Source organism: Panthera pardus, unplaced genomic scaffold (assembly GCF_024362965.1).
Source record: "Panthera pardus isolate Hobbes unplaced genomic scaffold, ASM2436296v1 HiC_scaffold_12, whole genome shotgun sequence".
In the NCBI taxonomy this organism is placed as follows: Eukaryota; Metazoa; Chordata; class Mammalia; order Carnivora; family Felidae; genus Panthera; species Panthera pardus.
Window position 1 is genome coordinate 62,399,870 of NW_026526677.1, and position 18,090 is coordinate 62,417,959.

The following is an 18,090-nucleotide window of genomic DNA, read 5'->3' on the forward strand; positions in this document are numbered from 1 at the left end:
AAGGGTGAATTTTATGGCATGTGAATTAGATCTCAATGATGCTGTTATAAAAAAAAAAAAACATATGCATGAAAGAGACTGCAGGGAATGTGGAAAATGGAAACAGCTGACTTGTTACAAGTGGTGAGATGGAAGGTAATTTTCTTTTTTTCCTGTTATTGTTGTTGTAATGTTGTTTGGCCACACCGTGTGACAAGGAGAGAAGGAGACAGAGTGACAGTCCAGTAGGGAAGATGAGAGCTGGCTTTGGAGTCCAGGGCTGCGAGGTTGACATCCCTTTCTCTAGCTGCCCTTACTTTGCTAGACTGTGTGCTCTTGAGCCAGTGGCTTCACCTCCCTGGGCTGTGATTTCTCTTTCTTGGGAGTGGAATAATATGACCCTAGTAGGGCTCCTGTGAGGATCCCTTGAGGACTTATATACACAGAGCACATGTGTGGCAGATGCACACAGTGGCCATTATCTTTCATCTTCATTTATTTATTCAAATAATTATGGAGCCTCTGTTCCATACTGGGGATATAGATGAGCTAAGAGTGGACCTTGTTCTTAAATATCCTGGAGTTTAGAGAAGACGGACATAAATAACCAAAACAAGCTCACCGAGAAGGGTCCGAGCAAAGATATCCACAAACAGCTTGGTGGACAAGTTCTCAGTACAGACCACATACATTTGCGAATTTGCGTTGGGAGCTACTGGGGCCAGGTCGAGAGATGGGAACCCACAGAATAATGACAGCATCCACAACCACAGATCACATATCCTATAGCACGCTCTCGTGTATAGGGTCCCATGCCATCCCCAGAGACTGCCAGCAAGGAAGTAGGATTACCGTACTTTAGAAATGAGAAGACTAAGTCTTAGAGGGGTCAAGAGGGTGTTCTGTTCTCATAAAGCCAGCTCGAGGTGCAAGACCCCTTCTATTTTGCCACAGCTGCATCTTCTGAGCAATGTTGGCTACATCCTACTAAGAAGGAACACTGGGAGGGTCAGGGTAAAGAATCAGAAAATGAAGAGGAGCTCTCTCCAAGTCAGGGCCAGTCGGAGGTATTGGGTATGTGACCTGTGAGAAACATGCCAGATGGAGTCCTGAGAACCAATTCAGCCCTGGATCACCCTACAAAGATTTATAGCATTCCTTGGGGAAATATTCATGCTCTGTAGGTCATCAATATCTAGTAAATACTTCTCCACTGATCTCACTAAGTAATAAGCTGAGAGTGGGGAAGGAAAACATAGTAGCATCTATAGGCACCTACCATACATAGGACATTATACAAGAAGCTTCCTCAAAAGTAGACTCTTGAGGCATTGCAGTGGCCACTTTCTCCACCGACACTGAAGTAACACTGATGACCAGAGAGGTAAAGTGTCCTGCCCAAGGTCACACAGAAAACCTATATAAGAGAGAAGAGCGAGCCTCCTTTCCACTCACCATAAGGGTTGCAAGTTTCTCCCTGTGCAAAGGAGTCATAGTCTCAAGGGTAGAGAGCTCCACAGCACCAGGGACCCATGCTGTCCTTTACACAAAAAAATACTGTTTGCATTTCAAGGGTAAGGGGTGAGACACGGATTTATTTTTGTATCCCAAGGGCTTAGCTTCCTAACTCGCCCAGAATAGGTGCCTCTACAGGTCTTCTTTAACAACAGCCTAATTGACCTTTGGTTTTGATGGAGCCAGCCCTCAGCTAACAGCAAGAGACTTCCCTTTACCAAATGCAACTTTCCCAAAGGAGCAGGATAACAGACAAGAGCGCAGGCATTTGGCACAGAGACCCAGGTGGGTCCCTCAGTGATGCTGCCCGCTGGACTGGCCGAAGTGTCATTCTTCAAGAGCCGTTTGTTGGCTCCAGGGCCCGCCCCATCCCATTGACCCTGACGGTGCATCTGCGATCGCCAAGCCTCCTCACCTCCGCAGCATCTGCAGAATCAGTTGAAATGGAGCACTGGTAGGCGCAAGGGGCCAAGCTGCACCCAGCACTCCATCACCACCCCACTCACAGAAATCAGAAGAGTGTCCAACCTGCCCAGTGGGGTCGGGTGTCCACCAGCATTCTGCAGTGATTCATGATAACCTGTAGGATTAACAACGGAGGCCTGCAGAGCTCTCAGCCAGGCAAGACTCAACAAGGGGAACTTGGAATCATCGAGATGGCCCCAACAAATGTCCCAAAGGTATAAAAGAAAGAACACAGACTTCGAGAGCCTACAGACCTTCGAGAAAGCCCAGCCCTCTCCTGCAACATGTTTCAACCTTCAGAGAGCATGTTGGCCTCTCTAAGTATCCATCCCTTCACCAGCTAAATACACATGTCAGGAGCTCCTGTTATGAAGGCCAGACAGGCTAATCAGATGGACCAGCTTGGCAGGAGATTGGTAACTTGTAAACGGGTGAAAGAGGGATGCCTGAGGAGGGCTGATGGTTGAAAGGGGAATAGATGAGACGAAGAGAAAATGTGTGGTGAGAGATTGAGAGATAGAGAGACAGAGAGAGAGAAATCGAGAGAGAGAAAGCTGGGAAAAGGAAACGAATCCTAGGGAAAACTACATGTAGTAGAGGTAAAAGGAAAACAAGTCAGGGCTCAGAGGGAATGTGGTCAGAGGGGATAATAAGGAAGAGCATGAAAAAATCCACATTTCCACTGGACATGTCAGGGAAACTGTATAAGGTTTGCCAACGTTCAATTTTGTAAGAGCAGTCATAACACTGGACACTTCTTATTACACCATCGATAAATGTCTCCTACAGATGTAGAGGCCAAAGGTAGCAAGTGGGTTTCCTCTTACCAGCCAATTCTAACCGATTGATAATGTTTATCTGAGGCAACGTATCTGAACATGTTCTGAGGCCTCATCGGAACCCAGTGGTAAAGAGAGCTGTTTCAATTAGCGATGTCTGCAGTGGGGTGTAAGAAAAGAAGGGCAGCCTGCAAGCCATGTGTGCTGGATATTGGGATGTGTTGCCCAGATCAGTGCTCTGGGACCTGGGATGAAGGCACTCACTCCTCCAGCCACAGGGACTGCTGCTGTGGGCTGCTGACAGCTCTCGCTGGGAGTCCCTCTCTGAGAATGGCCCTCGGCCAGGAGACTGGCCTCACCCAGGGGCAGTCTACAGCTGCTGCTGCAGAGGGCAGGAAGACTGACTCCCCCTTACTCAGTGTGGGGTATCTGAAGGGCCATCCCAGCTCCAGCCACTCCCCGCGGGGACAGTCGATGTCTGTGCTGTGAATGCATTGCAGTCCAGCTCCTCCGCTGCCCAATCTTACCTCCCTTACAAATGCTGATCCTGAGGGTAAACCCAATGAACTCTGCATGCAAATCTTCCTGGAGTCTCGTCCCAGGAACCCAAGCTAACACACCATGCATTTGCCATTCCTGCACAAGCTATACCCCTCCATGCCCAGATCCACATTTATGCCTCACCAAAGACCTAACGTAAGCCAGTGATGACACGCACTCCATCAGCTTTCCCTTTTCCCTTGTTTGCAAGGAAACTCAGAGGCAAGTTCTCTATTCTTTGTTCTCCTGCCTATGTAGAGGTCGATTTCTGCATTAGGCTTGGAGTCTCTTTAACCTAAAATGAGGGTTGGCTCCATTCCTCTTTTTATGTATTTATTAAAAGTTTATTTATTTGAGAGAGAGAGAGAGAGAGGGAGGGAGGGAGAGAATGAGTGGGGAGGGGCAGAGAGAGAAGGAGAGAGAATCCCAAGCAGGCTCCACATTGTTAGCACAGAGACCAGTGCGGGACTTGAACTCACGAACTGTGAGATCATGACGTGAGCCGAGATCAAGTGTCGGATGCTGAACCGACTCAGCCACCCATTCTCAGTCACGTTTCCTCCCAGCCTCTAACCCTACAGAGATAGCAGGTGTCCCTGACTCACTTTGGGGAGTCATCGTAAACTGAAGGTGTTACCAGGACGAAGAACAATATATGCTAACAACTCTCATTGGCCTGATGCTCCCAAGCTACAGGTATGCATTAGTTTATAGACACAGTAAGTCTTTAAAGTTATTATTACTTCTTTTGAATAAAAGGTACAGAGAGGTTAAATGATTTCTCAACCAACTGCAGAACCCAGCCTAGAATCCGGGTTTCTTGACTGCTAGTCTTACAGATGCCAGCCACAGGGCAGAAACCACTGAGCTGGCCTCTGCTTCTCGCTCAGCGTCGGCGTATGGTCTCTAGAAAACACTGCGACACTGGAATTGGCCCAGGGGACTCCCTCCGGTCTCCCCTTCTACATCAGCAAAATCCTGGGGCCTTGGGAGGGTTCAAACCCAGGGCCAGGCACTGAAGAGCGCTGTGGAACATAGGGAGCAATCTAACGATCCAGTGCCAGAATCCCCAGTACAGCCCCAACAGGGGGCCATCTTGTTCCTGTTTAGATCATTCCTTTGATGGGGAGCTCACTACCTCACACCGCTTCTCATTCTGTTGTCCCCTCATCTGCACAACTGGAAGAATATTAAAAAGAGAACCTGGGAAATTGACAGGAGATAATGACCCCGGCACATGGTAGCACTCGGTGAATGGAAGGACTTTTTCCTCCTTCTATTAGACACAGAACAAGAGTAGAAGAGAATCTGCTTGTACAAAGGGCACCTTCAGCTCCAACCACACTGCTCGGGAATTGGTCCCTTCACAGCCCCGAGATAGAGCTGGAGAGGTCTGATGTGTGGGCATTGCTGCCAGACCACCTGGGTTTGAGCACGGGCTCTGCTATTTAGCTGTGTGACCTGGGAAAAGTCACTGTCACTCTGTGCCTCAAGCTCCTCATCTGGAAGATGAGGAGAGACTCATGCTATCTACTTCAGGGGGTCTGTCGTGCGAATGCCTAAAAGTCTGCCAAGCACAAGGTACCTGCCAGTTGTCCTTTTTGTCCTCACCCCCGTCTCACAGACAAGGAAACCAAGACCGGAAAGTCAAGCCATTTCCACAAAGTCAAACAGCTAACGAGGAGCAGAGCCTGGACAGAAATTGTGGTTTGCCAGAGTCCCAAGTCCCGGAGCTTTCTTTTAGAGGATGTTACTTCTGCCATTCCTTCTGCCCTTCTGTAAAAGAAGGGGGCTGGAAAGAACAAACACACGTACGGAATTCCGCCCGAGAAGCTCACTGGAGGAAGCGGTTTGTTCACAAAGGCACAGCGGAGTGAATACAGGAGTCATGTCCTTGGGCAGACGACAGAGCGTGCTACCTGCCTGCTGGAGGGACACGCCAGGGACCGGGGCCGAAAACACCAACTCGCTTCCCATTCTGTCACCGCCGCAAAATCAGGGCCTCTGCTTTGGTGGCGGTGGGAAGGACGGGCGAGTTGCCGAGCCCCACGTGGCTGTGGGACTGGTGACAGTCGGGTGACTCTGAGGCCCTGGGTGGGACAAGGAAGCGCAGCAAGCGCTCCTTAAAGGTGAAAACTGCCTCAGTTCTGCAGCAGTGTTGCCAGAGTTAGGATGCAGCCAGCACAGGGCGTCCTGGCTCTGTCTGCACAAAGGAAGGCTTGAAAAAGCAGGAGTGAAATTTAAAATATTTAAGAACTTGGGGCGCCTGGGTGGCTCGGTCGGTTAAGCGTCCGACTTCGGCTCAGGTCATGATCTCACGGTTCGTGAGATCGAGCCCCACGTCGGGCTCTGTGCTGACAGCTCAGAGCCTGGAGCCTGTTTCAGATTCTGTGTCTCCCGCTCTCTCTGACCCTCCCCCGTGCATGCTCTGTCTCTCTCTGTCTCAAAAATAAATAAACGTTAAAAAAAAAAAAAAAAAAAAAGAACTGATGTGTCACAGGCAGCAACCAATCAGAACAGACACGATGGCCAATGAGAGCAGACAGATGTTGGCTGTCAACAAACTGTATGGCTATGGGAGTGCGTCCGGGGCGAACATCAGTCTTGGCAGCAAAGAAGCCCCACGTGGGAAAAAAGAGGATGAACAGGAGGAGGCCCGGGCACCAACAGAGAATTGCCCACCCATCTGCAAAGAAGTCCCAGAGAGAAGTCCAGTAGACCCCCAGGGGTCTGCAGAGGATGGTTTAAAAACCACTGCTATGGGGGAAAGAGGTAAGGGCTTCAAGGTCCAACACACAGGCCCAGGAGCACCACTGCCTTCAGGATGCACAGAGCCACCTCCAGAAGAGCAAAGCCCTAAGCCCACCCAAAGACTTGCCCATGAAGGCTCAAACTGATATGTCATTGTGTTGTCATTCTGCTTACTTTTCTCTTGACCACAGAGCGTTCATTTGTGTCTCCCAAAGCAGTTGGTCTCCTTCTAGCATTTAGAGGCAGGCACCAGTGCACCTCACTGGCGTCCCAGGGACACCAGACGTAGCCTGGAGTCATGCAGAGTGAGCCCTGGCCTGGTCAGGAGTCAGCAGGTGGAATCCTAGTCCCACCCAGGCAGCCCCCAGAGGCATTTCAAGTCTCCCTCTCTCCCAGCTCTTCTCTACCTCCTTGCTGCTTGCTCTCCTTTCACTTAAAAGCACATGCTCCTGCTGCCCTCTGGGTAAAATCACAAGGGCTCAATTATCTTGCTGGCAATGAAGGAGGAGTACCATTTCTTCGGCTTGCGTAAGATAAAGCTCCACATGATGAAATAAGGCATTGGCCTGTGAGGTCTTGTGGGAAAGTACTGGAAGGGAAGGCCCTCCCTTGAGAGCAATGCACGAAGACCTTTCCCCTCACCCGGCCTCACCCGGCAATGAGTCTTCACGCATACTTACCAAGCCTAAGAAACGGCCCCAGAAAGTGCCACTGAAACACTTCACCACTGTTCTCCACGGGCTTCAAAATGTTGTGCCTACTGATGTTGACTTTGCCCCACCTGTGTCTTACAAATTGAGTCTACTTTCCTGCTATTAGTGGCTCTTCATACTGTCTTTAATAGATGACTGTGGCCTCCCAGCCTTCTCTGGCTTTGTCCCCCTTGAATGGAAACTTCATAGAGCCTTTGGTATGCAGGCACTGGATTTGAGTGACAGCTCCAGGAATTTACTGAAGGAGCCATGGGCACGGGCTGGGGCTATGTGGGATGCTGGGACATCTGGAGAAGGCCCAAACATCCAGGCGAAGCAAAACATTATAGCTGAGCACCATGTTCTCATGTCAGTAAGCCAGGCTCCCACCCAGCTCTGCCACTCTCAGCTTGATAACCTGAGAAAGTTACCCAAACTCTTCAAGCCTCTGTTTTCTTTGGTGGAAAACAGTTATAACATTAGTTAGTATCTACCTTACATGGCTATTTTAAGAATGAAGCAAAATAACATATACAAAGCACTTAGCACCTTGCCTAGCACATAGGCAGCAATCAGGAAAGTTGGCCATTATTAATATACTTAATCACTCAAATATTTGTTGATTAGTTGCTACAGGCCTTGTATCCTGCCACTGGCTGGGACTTACAGGTTCTGCCCTCAAGAACGTTACCATTCAGTGGGAAAAGACAACCAACAATTAGGATGTACTATGATAAATGCTTTGCTAATAATTACTTTTATTTTTTTAAGTTTACTTATTTATTTTGAGAGAGAGAGCATGTGTGTGTGAGCAGGACAGGGGCAGACAGAGAGGGAGAAAGAGAGAATCCCAAGCAGGCTCTGCACTGTCAGTGCAGAGCCCAATGTGAGGCTCGAACTCACAAACCGTGAGATCATGACCTGAGCCAAAGTCGGACACTTAACTGACTGAGCCCCCCAGGTGCCCCATTGTTAATAATTACTTTTAAAAGAACCATCTCTAAAAGGTGACAATCACTTTTTGCTAGCCATTGTGTGGTACACACTTTATATAAGACAAGAGCAAAGCTTTTTGGTTCAAATATGTGGGCTCAAATCCTAGCATTATCACTGAATACCTGAATACTCTTAGCCATGTTAACTTCTTCGAAACCTAGTTTATCTGGAAAAAAAATGGCTATAAAAATTAGAAAAAAAAAAGTGTATCTAAGATGTTACCATAGTGCCTTGCCCACAGTAGGTGCTCGATACATGTTTTTTATTAAGGGTGATTAAGGGTGTTTGAAGAGCTCATGTTGGCTATTGTCCCAATCCTAAAGGTCTGTCTGGGTAGGTGTTAAGGTCAAGGAAGGACATCCACCCAGCATGTGTGGCAGGGTTGTGATGTTCAGAGGCTTGTCTGGCTTGGAGCCAGTTCTGAGCCAATGACTGGAGCCATAGGGACCAGAGGCTGGCCACTCCAATGGAATTGCTGGCAAGGATGAGGCAGAAGATTCCAAACAGGGCAGGTCCCCCAGGGCCAAGAGAAATTGAGTAGGTTGGTGTAGTAAGAGGCCAAGCTAGGACACAGATGAGGGCCTGTTATATTCTAGAAGGCATGAGAACCCCAACCTGGGGCACTCTGCTACCTGGGGCCAGTGGCCTCTATGGAGACCTCAAACACTGCTGCACAATCAACCCCTCACCCGGGCTGGGGAGCGTGGGGAGTGAACAAGGACGATGCAGGCAGAACTCCACAACTTACAGGATGGATAACCTTGGAAAAGGAGCCATGCAAATCAGAACACACCAGCCCCAGAACTGAGCCAGTGCACAAAGAACAGAACTGCACCAAGTCAGGCCTGCTTACACGAATGAACATTCTCGCAGCATCGCTTGATAAGCCTGTTGCTAAGCCTGCCAAGCTTCTCGTCACAGAGCACTTCGCTCTCAGCTCAGGAAAGATAATCACTCTGGGAACCGGCTTCCTCAGGAGACCTGGCAGAATGCTTTCAGTCTAGAGCGAAACCTACCTTTCAACAGAGCTTCTCCCCTCCCACGTCAGACAAGGGGAAACCCAATCCATAAAGGAAAGGGTTTGCACACACACAGTCCTGCCGGGTGTCGCTGGCTGTAAGTGACCCTCAGGGAAAGGAAGGAGCCCCGATCTCTCTCGGCTTGGGGCACCTCCAAAACAAAGACCCTAAAGTCTCCTGCTGGAACAACGCGAGACACAGATCGCTCAGATTCCAGGCACACCCGCAGGTATCATCTGTCAGTCCTGACACCAGCCCTGTCTGTGTCGAGGTCCAAGCGGAGAGATCAGACAAGCGCCAGGGTAGGGCAGGGGCAGGGGAGAGCAGGAAGGGGGAGCAAAGGCTTTGGAGAGACCAATAGGAATTACAGCAGTTTTTATCTGACACCAAAGAACAGGGCAAGGGAGAGCTGTGTGATCCAAGCAAGGATGAAAGACAGGCTGGCCTCCCCTTGTAATGTAAGAGTTTAATGATACTTATTAAAAGCCCATTTCTGGGTCCTGTTGAAAAATTACACCCATAAGTGTTTCTTTTTTTCATATAAATCGCTTCCTAGAGATCAAGTGTGTGCGTGTGCATGCACACACACACAGTATAAAAATTCCACCCCTCACACTTGTACACACACATTCCCCACAAATCCTGCACATCCCATCTACCACACACATGTCAGTACATCTTCATCAAGGACGGGCACCACTCACCACACACACACACACACACACACACACACTGTAAGGCAGGAAAACCAGGCCTGGTCCCCAAGGTTATTCACACACCCTTTGAAACTGCAGACTTTGAGGGAGCCCAAGAGCTTCGTGCTCAAGTTGTCATCCCCACAAACAAACAGCACAGCCTCTAATCCTATCATTCTCCACGTCTCGCCTGAGGCCAGGCAGCCTTGCAAAAGCCGAAGCTACCGGGATCATTAAGCTCTGGCAGAAAGCAACAGCATTCTGTAGGGCCACTGCGGGAGAAGGGGTCTGTGCCCCTCTTGCTCATGGCAGATTCTCTCTGATGTGCTGAGTCCCAACCATCTGGAGGAGGTGGCCCTGGGCTTCCGCCTGGGACATATTTTCTTCTGGCTACGAGCTTACTCTGAGCCCAAGGCTGCCTTCACTCTCGGTCAGAGAAGACACTGTTTTCTGGAATAATCAGCTAGACACAAGAAAAGTACCCCTTGCAGAAGATTAGCCTTGCATCAGCACTGGCTCCGTCCTGTTGCTCCCTAACGTTTTACTCACTGCTAAGGGGTAGGGTTCAAACGCTAAAATCATCAGGTAGAATAGTTTGCTGTTAACAGAAACAAATGCTTTGAAGTTAGGAAGTCTGGTTTCAAGGTCAGCTCTAGCGTTTTCTCTGCATGGTCTTGCCAACTCTCTGAGCCATGGTTTTCTGCTTGGCAAAATGGCAATAAGCAGCTTCTTTCCATCTTATGGAGTTTGGGGGAAGATCACAAAATGCCCTACACACTGTAAACTCCAAAGCAGATGTTAGAAATTTTCATGATGAGACAGTAATGAGGAAATGGAGGAGCTCATAAATTGGGCTGTGAGTGCCTCAAGGGCAAAGCCTGTGCTGTATTTATCTTGTTATCCTCAGTGCCCGGCACAAAGGGCTGGCACCAAATATTCTGGGGAAAAACAGTTTGAAAGAATCAGTGAACCCGTGAGTTAAGTGGCTTGTTCGAGGTCACAGAACAGCTTATGGTAGTACTGAAACCCAGATCCCCTCACCCCCTAATCCAGGGCTCCCTGTTCTAGATGCACCAAACTGCTGGGTCTCTGGAAGGGTCAATGATGTCAAACTAGCCACAGCGTGGGCCAGGTTTTAATGAGCCCTCCCATTCCCCGGGAAAGATCCAATATAGGCAGGCAATGCCCAGGAAGCCTTCACAAACTCGCTTGTTAAACATTCCAACTCAACAGTGAAAACATACAGAAACTACGGTGCACAGCATACCCAAATGCCTCCAACCAGCTCATCTTATTTTCTGTCTTGAATTGTACAAATCAGAAAAATCACGAGATTCGGCCGCGGAGATTAGAAGTATATCTTGTTTCCAGCTCACTGTCAGCATCAGCACTTACCTACTGACCGAGTGTCCGGGAGATCACTAGCCCTCTCTGAGTCTCAGCTTTTCCATCTGCAAGAGAAGAAGATGATCACAATTAATCCCTTGAGACCACTGCACTAAAACGCATCAGAGGTTTTATACCTGATATCAGTTCCCAACTGCTTCTGATCCCACATAACTGGGGAAATTGCTAACGATCAGGAGCTGGAAGGGAATTATTTCAAAAATGAAGTGTGATAATTAATAGTTATGTGTCAAGCAGGGCACTGATGGTGTTCGACCCTCAGCCCAGAAAATTCAGCCTTCCCATCATTTTGGCATTTATTTTTATTTTTCATCGACGTAAAAATGCAAAAGACCATTGAAATACCAGGAGAAATAGAACAAACAAAAATGTCACTACCTCAACATACTCCCAACACTTGGGGGTATCTTTCCAATTTTTTTCTTCTAATGTGCAGAGTTCACCATTTTGTAGAGCAGGGACCAGAAAGGAGCACTCTACTGCAAAGTGGCACGCAGATCATCATGCCCCCTGGCCCCTGCTGTTACACCACGACCACTGCCCACATTGTTAACTCTTTTTTATTCCCACATCAGCTTTATCAGCTTCCCCCAAGACTCTTGGACGGTGGTCAGGTCTCCAGCAGGCACTGTGCACATCAGACCCCAGGAAGAAGGAGGGGCTGGTCTTTCCCCAGTCTGGTTCAGTTCCCTCATCTGCAAAATAAGGAGACCAGGTTGGCCAATCCCAGAGATCACTTTTAACTTAAAAAGATGAGGCTAAGGAAAAGTGAAGGAAACATATATTTGAGTCCCTATCATGTGACAGTGAGTCTGTACTGTTGAGCTGGTAACATCTACCGATATTCTCTCAGGAGCCTCTTAACCACCCTGGGAGATTTTCCAGGCCAGAAAACTGTAACTCAGGGAGGTTCAGAGATCCACCCAAGACCTGCTATGGTCATTTTCGTTAACACTCCTCGCATTTTTGCCATAGGGATGTCTCACCTCTTCTACCGTTTGACTAATTTTTCCAAATTGCTTCACATTTTTTGCTTAACTTTATTTTTAAAGGATGTCTTTAAAAGTTTGTGCTGCATTTTATTCCTGCCCCTTCTCTCTAAGGCCCACTGAAAGGCAGTCTTTCAACTCAGATGGATTCTAGAATAGCAAGACAGTCGCTAATAACTTCAAGGAATTTTTAGTCACCACCATTCTATATAAAAAATCTCCATGAAGTCATAGGTTTGAAGTGTTGCTTTAAAATTTTTTTTTCTAATATCCATTAAAATAAATAACTTCGGGGGCGCCTGGGTGTCTCAGTCGGTTAAGCGTCCGACTTCAGCTCAGGTCACGATCTCACGGTCCGTGAGTTCGAGCCCCGCGTCGGGCTCTGGGCTGATGGCTCAGAGCCTGGAGCATGCTTCCGATTCTGTGTCTCCCTCTCTCTCTGCCCCTCCCCCGTTCATCCTCTGTCTCTCTCTGTCTCAAAAATAAATAAACGTTAGAAGTTCAAGTTTTAAAAAAAATAAATAAATAAAATAAAATAAATAACTTTGGAAGTTTGGAATGCTCACGTATGCACTTTCCAGGGGTGCCTCCACTTTATCTTGGGAAGGCTGGTTTAGGGTCCCTAGCTATGATGCAGCCAGACTTTGGAACATAATTCTGTCCTATGCTTACTGAACACCAAGAAAGTTGCCTGAAGTCACACAGCCAGGAACGGAAGAAACTGCGACTTGGGCCCCCATGTGCCCACTTTCAACCCTGGCTCTGTGAACATTTTCAGTTTCCTCTCTGGCCCTCCTTGGAAACTCAGTGTGCAATTCTGCGGCGTCAGGCCACCAACCAAGTTCTGCTCCAAGTGGAGGCAGGGTCATCCTGTTCTGTTAGGTCGCCAGCTTTCCCACACAGTGCCTGCATTGTGTCAATTCATATTTAAGTTCCCAAAAGGGCACTTTGGTAAGACGCCGCATAAGTTCTAAAACCGAGCTTAGAAAATGTGAAGCGAATGTGATCCTTTATTCAAAGATCCAAGATAGTAACCAAGGAAATAGAAAGGGCTGGTAACAGAACATCTTGGAATGCCACTGTCCCTGCAAATGAGTATAAGATCCCAGCCGAGGGAGGGAAAGGCAGAGAAAGTGGCAAAGCAGACGTAGTGGACACCGATCGAAGCTGCTGTTGGGTGTTGAGTGTCTTTCTAAGCTTCTGTTTCCTGTCATCTGGTTTACAATTAATTGGCATGAATTTTTTATGACCAGAGAGCAAAGAGACTCAAAGGCCTGCAGAACGGGCTCAGACTTTCTTTCTGGGAGGGTTCCCTCATTTCTCATGAACACAAGCAACCAAGCTGTGCAGTCACAGGAAAGTACAACGGTCTTTCATTCTTGGTCCCACACCTCTTCCATGAAGTCTTCTCCCACCAGCCCGAGTCAGAATGAGTCACCCCTCCCTTGGGTTTCCTTCTGGCAACACTTTAATTACAGTCTCTGTTATAGTGGTTATTGTTTTCTCTTCTACAGTATTATTTTTTCTGTTTACCCAAATACATTAAATATGATCAAAACTCATCCAACACTAGCAATATGACTTTAGACAGGTTTCCTTCTAAAACTTGTTGTATATAGACCCCCATGCACATTCACAAACGTGTACATCCAGACACTTTATAAAATGGAATCCTATTACATACACTAATTTTAATCCTTTTAAAATGGTTACACGAATGCACAATTAACCTCTATCGATGTATGTATAGGCGTTTTCATTTTTTCTCTAGTGAAATACTCTAATATTTTTGTACATGTATCTCTGTGTGGTTGCTTGATATTATACTTAGACTATATCGCTTAACATATTTTTAAAGTTTTAAAAAAATGTTTATTTATTTTGAGAGAGAGAGAGAGAGACAGAACGAACACACAAGGGGAGGGGCAGAGAGAGAGGGAGAGGGACAATCCCAGCCAGGCTCTGCACTCCTAGCACAGAGCCCAACGTGGAGCTCAATCCCATGAACCGTGAGATCATGACCTGAGCTGAAATCAAGAGCCAAATGCTTAACAGGGTAAGCCACTGAGGCACCCCTAAAGATTTTATTTTTAAGTCATCTCGACACCCAGTGTGGGACTCAGACTCATGACCCCGATATCAAGAGTCGCACACTCCACCGATTGAGCCAGCCAGGTGCCCCTGTATTGCTCAACAGTTTAAAAAAATTCGTAACTGCCCCCCTACAAAAGACTATCACTGTCAGTTTCTACCAGCAGCATAGGGACATGCTAATCCTTCATGACCTCATCAGTTTTAGCATTAACGTGCTTTTTTAGCTTTGTCAGTGTGATAGTCAAATGGAGCCTTGGTATCTTAATCGCTTCTTTTGGATACCAGTTGAACAAATGCCTCTATGTTTCTTGGCTAGTTTCAAGCCTTCTTTTAGGAGCTGCATGTTCACAATCCTTTGCCCATTGCTTGGTTGGGTGTTAACCTCTTTCTTGTTTGGTACCCAAGAGCTTACCGTTGGTCTTTTGCCTTGACTATGACTTTTAGCTTTCTTCCAGCATGTTCAATCATGGTGCACAGTGCTACCAGGTACTGTTGCCCCAACAGAAACCTGGAGGCCCGTCCTGACACCTCCCTGCGTGTTCTCCCCACAGATGACCAGTCACCAAGTCCTATCTGTCCTACTTCCTGAGTAGACCTTGAATCTGTTCCTGTTCATTTTTCTCCCTCTCCAGCACCACGACCTTTGCCAAGCCCCCATCACCTCTCATCTGGTCTTTTGTCATGGCCTCCTAACTGGTGTCCACAGCCTCTCCTCCACTTCTCCCACCATCCAGAAACAAGAAGGATTTGTTTTTTAAGGAGAATCAGATTGTCACCACTGCTTAAAGCTCTTTGACAGCTTCCTTTCCCACTAAAGATCAAGTCCAAAGTCCAGAATGTGCACCTGTGCCTGCAGAGGCTGATTCTGGGACCCAGTTTCCACACGGCTTGGGTCTCCTGATACATCCATCTCCCCTTAAGGCTCTGTGCTTTGTCACGCTGGCTTCCCTTCTGGTCCTCAAATGGGTCATTCTTCTTCCCAGTCCAAGGCTCCGGATGTGCCATTCCGTCTGCCTGAAAAGTTGTTTGCTCTCCTCTTTGCTCGCTAATCCAAACTTATCCTTCAGGCCTCTCAGCTTAAACACCACCTCCTCAGAGAAGCCCTGAACCCCCCACACTAAGTGAGCTCCTCTGGCTATTTACCGGAGTTTTCCTTTGAGGCGTATCTTCCGAGGTACTCTGTGGTGGGGAAGAGGGCACTGAGTGTCCAGGCCCTACCCACGGAGAGGGCTGGGTTTCCCACTGTATCCACATGGACTTGAGGCCTGAGTGAGTCGCGACCTCCAAGGGAAGGGCGCCCATGAGTCACAAAGCAGGGCTGGTGAGGGCACAGGACAATGCCTCCTCTCTGGCAGTCCCTGCTCACAAGGTGCCAGCAACTCTGAGGCTCAGAGATGCTCCTTGAGCTCCACGTATCTCCTCTTCAGACGCAGGAGCTGATTTCAAAACATCCTGTTGACCCAAGCAGAGCCGGCCTTATTGCCGCCAGCTGTCGGGAGTGAGGAGGTGCCCTCCCCTGAGGACCGGGCTGTTTCCAGCTTCATCATTGTTGGCGTGCAGATTTTTTCCCCCTGGACTTCTGCTGCTGCTGAGGTCCCCAAAACATGTTCACTTTAGCTTTCTTCTGGGTATTTCGGAGTCAAAGATTTTCTCCTTTTTCACCCTCTCAGTTAGATTTTAGTGTGTGTGTGTGTGTGTGTGTGTGTGATCACAGAAATGAAGCATTTCAGGTATGAAGCAATTTAGGATGAGAAAATTGTCCTCTAGCCACAAGGCCTTGGCCCTAATGCCCTAACAACCTACCATGGCCTGGCAGGCTCAAGAGTGAAATCCCGATGCATTAACTGGCCTTCCAAAGACCAGCTGTGTCCCCATCTGGGTGGCCTCACCACAGCTGTCTCATCTGCAGGTGCCCCCAGCCGGGGACGCTCTACATCAAGTTGCTCTCAGAGTGAGGTGGTTTTCTGGGTTGTGCGAGAGATCATGATGGTTTTATTATTTACCTAAAAGCATGCGAAGTCCAGTAAGAATCCAAGATGCAGGATACCACTGCATCTTTTCAACAGGGCTCATGGAGCCATGTGAGAGGGTCTTTTTAGTTTTCTTAAATGTTTATTTTTGAGAGAGAGAGAGAGAGAACATGAGCAAGGGAGGGACAGAGAGACAGGGAGACAGAGGATCTGAAGCAGGCTCCATGTTAACAGCGCAGAGCCCGACACGGGGCTCAAACCCGTGAACCGCGAGATCATGACCTGAGCCAAAGTTGGAAGCTTAACCGGCTGAGCCACCCAGTCACCTGGCCTGTTTTAATTTTTACAAACCAAGCAAGTCAGCTCTCCCTGAAACATCAACTTTTCCACGCAGCAGCAGCTTCACGTTCCCCCTTTCATTCAACAAAGCAATTCCTGATGCTTACTCTGTGTGTCAGACCCAGACCGGAGTTGGTGGCCAGAAAGGCTTTCAGAGACAACATGGGCCTGACCCATGTTCGAATCCCCGCTCTGACTCAGAGTTGTGTGACACACAGAAAGCCACCTAACCTGCCTGAGCTTTGGCTTCCTCATCTGCAAAACAGAGATCCTTATCCAGGCGCTGTGAGAATTCTATGCAATAGTGTTTCTCAAACCCCCAGCAGAGGCCTGCGAGTTGGCCCCAGCCAGCACTCACTGCTTTTATAATTTCGACAACTACTGATGGTCAGTTAGACACGTTCCCTGCACTAAACGGTACATGTGTTGTCATTAGGATGGGGGGAGTCTGTAATCTCAGCAGGACCCACACAGGAAGGGCTCTGTTTTTGTGGGATGGGACTGGGCAAGGCAGGCTTCAAGCTAGACTCAGGAGCACAGTGTTTGCAAAACAAAGAGGTCCACGCAAGGGGTGTGAAATGTGGGAAGCACAAGCAGCAGGAGAAGTAAAATCTCTGGGAACACAGGCACTAGCAAGCGTGCAGGGTCGGAACTTGGAAGGCCTCGTGGACCAGGTTGTAGCAACAGGACCGTCCATCACTGGTTTGTTTTTTTTTTTTTTTTTTTAAATTTTTTTTTTCAACGTTTTTTATTTATTTTTGGGACAGAGAGAGACAGAGCATGAACGGGGGAGGGTCAGAGAGAGAGGGAGACACAGAATCGGAAACAGGCTCCAGGCTCCGAGCCATCAGCCCAGAGCCTGACGCGGGGCTCGAACTCATGGACCGCGAGATCGTGACCTGGCTGAAGTCGGACGCTTAACCGATTGCACCACCCAGGCGCCCCCATCACTGGTTTTTAAGCTGGGCACTCACAGGGCCAGATGCGTCCTTGAGATCAAACACTCTGGCTGCAGGGAAGATGGATGGGAGGGGTGAGGCTAGGAATGAGGCAAGGGCAGGGAAAGCCAGAGCAGCAGCTGATCCAGGTCCAAGGGGAGGATCCCCGACTTCATTTATGAGGCTACTAGTCATGCCTTGCCCGGTCGCCACAGCAGCCCGAATGCAGTGGCCCAGCGACCAGAGGCTGTGGGCCTGGCTGCTCTGGAGCTGCCCTGAGGAGCATGTAAAACCATCCACCCCCAAACAACCGGTTCCTTTCTGACTCAGCTGGGACTGTAGGGCCTGGGATTCAGGCTTTCCAGTCCCCGTGCCATCTCCCAGCCCATGCCCGCGGGTGACTGAGCTGCTGCCCAGGCTCCCTTAGTCACATTCATTCAATTCCAGTCGGTTACACTATTTGTGTGTGTGGACCCACGCTCAGATTTGAGGGTCGTCCAGAGGCCCTGCTGGACGAGGCCCAGTACCATTTTCTACTTTCTTCCCTAAGTCCCAGGAACTATGGCCACATAAGAAAGAACAAAGCAGTAACCATTATTAGGCATCACTATACATCTGGCACAGTGAATTTTATAATCATCCCGGGCGGTATATATATATCATCATCATCCCCATTTTACAACTGAAGAAACTAAGGCTCAGAGAAATCACATGACCCGCTTAAGGCTGAGGAGGCAGGGATAGAGCCCAAATATCTGAATCTGAGCTCAACGATCCTTCCTTTACACAACAGCAGCTCCCTAAATAATGAGGGCAGATGCTTGATACGCTTCAAACAGCCAGGGAAACACAGTCAGCATCACCACCGCCACCACCACCCCTGTCACGGAGTCCAAGTTTTATCCCATAAAGGACAACGTGT

The 18,090-nt window shown here is 48.5% G+C and overlaps 1 protein-coding gene across 1 annotated transcript in view; it reads right to left on the reverse strand.

Annotated features, from left to right (window-relative positions):
* The window catches only part of TENM4 (teneurin transmembrane protein 4), a 2,883,939-nt gene that overhangs the window by 585,909 nt on the left and 2,279,940 nt on the right, over positions 1-18,090 (reverse strand). Inside the window, 1 exon segment of the mRNA XM_053900128.1 lies at positions 10,827-10,882. The gene's annotated coding sequence lies outside the window, so the exon portion shown is untranslated.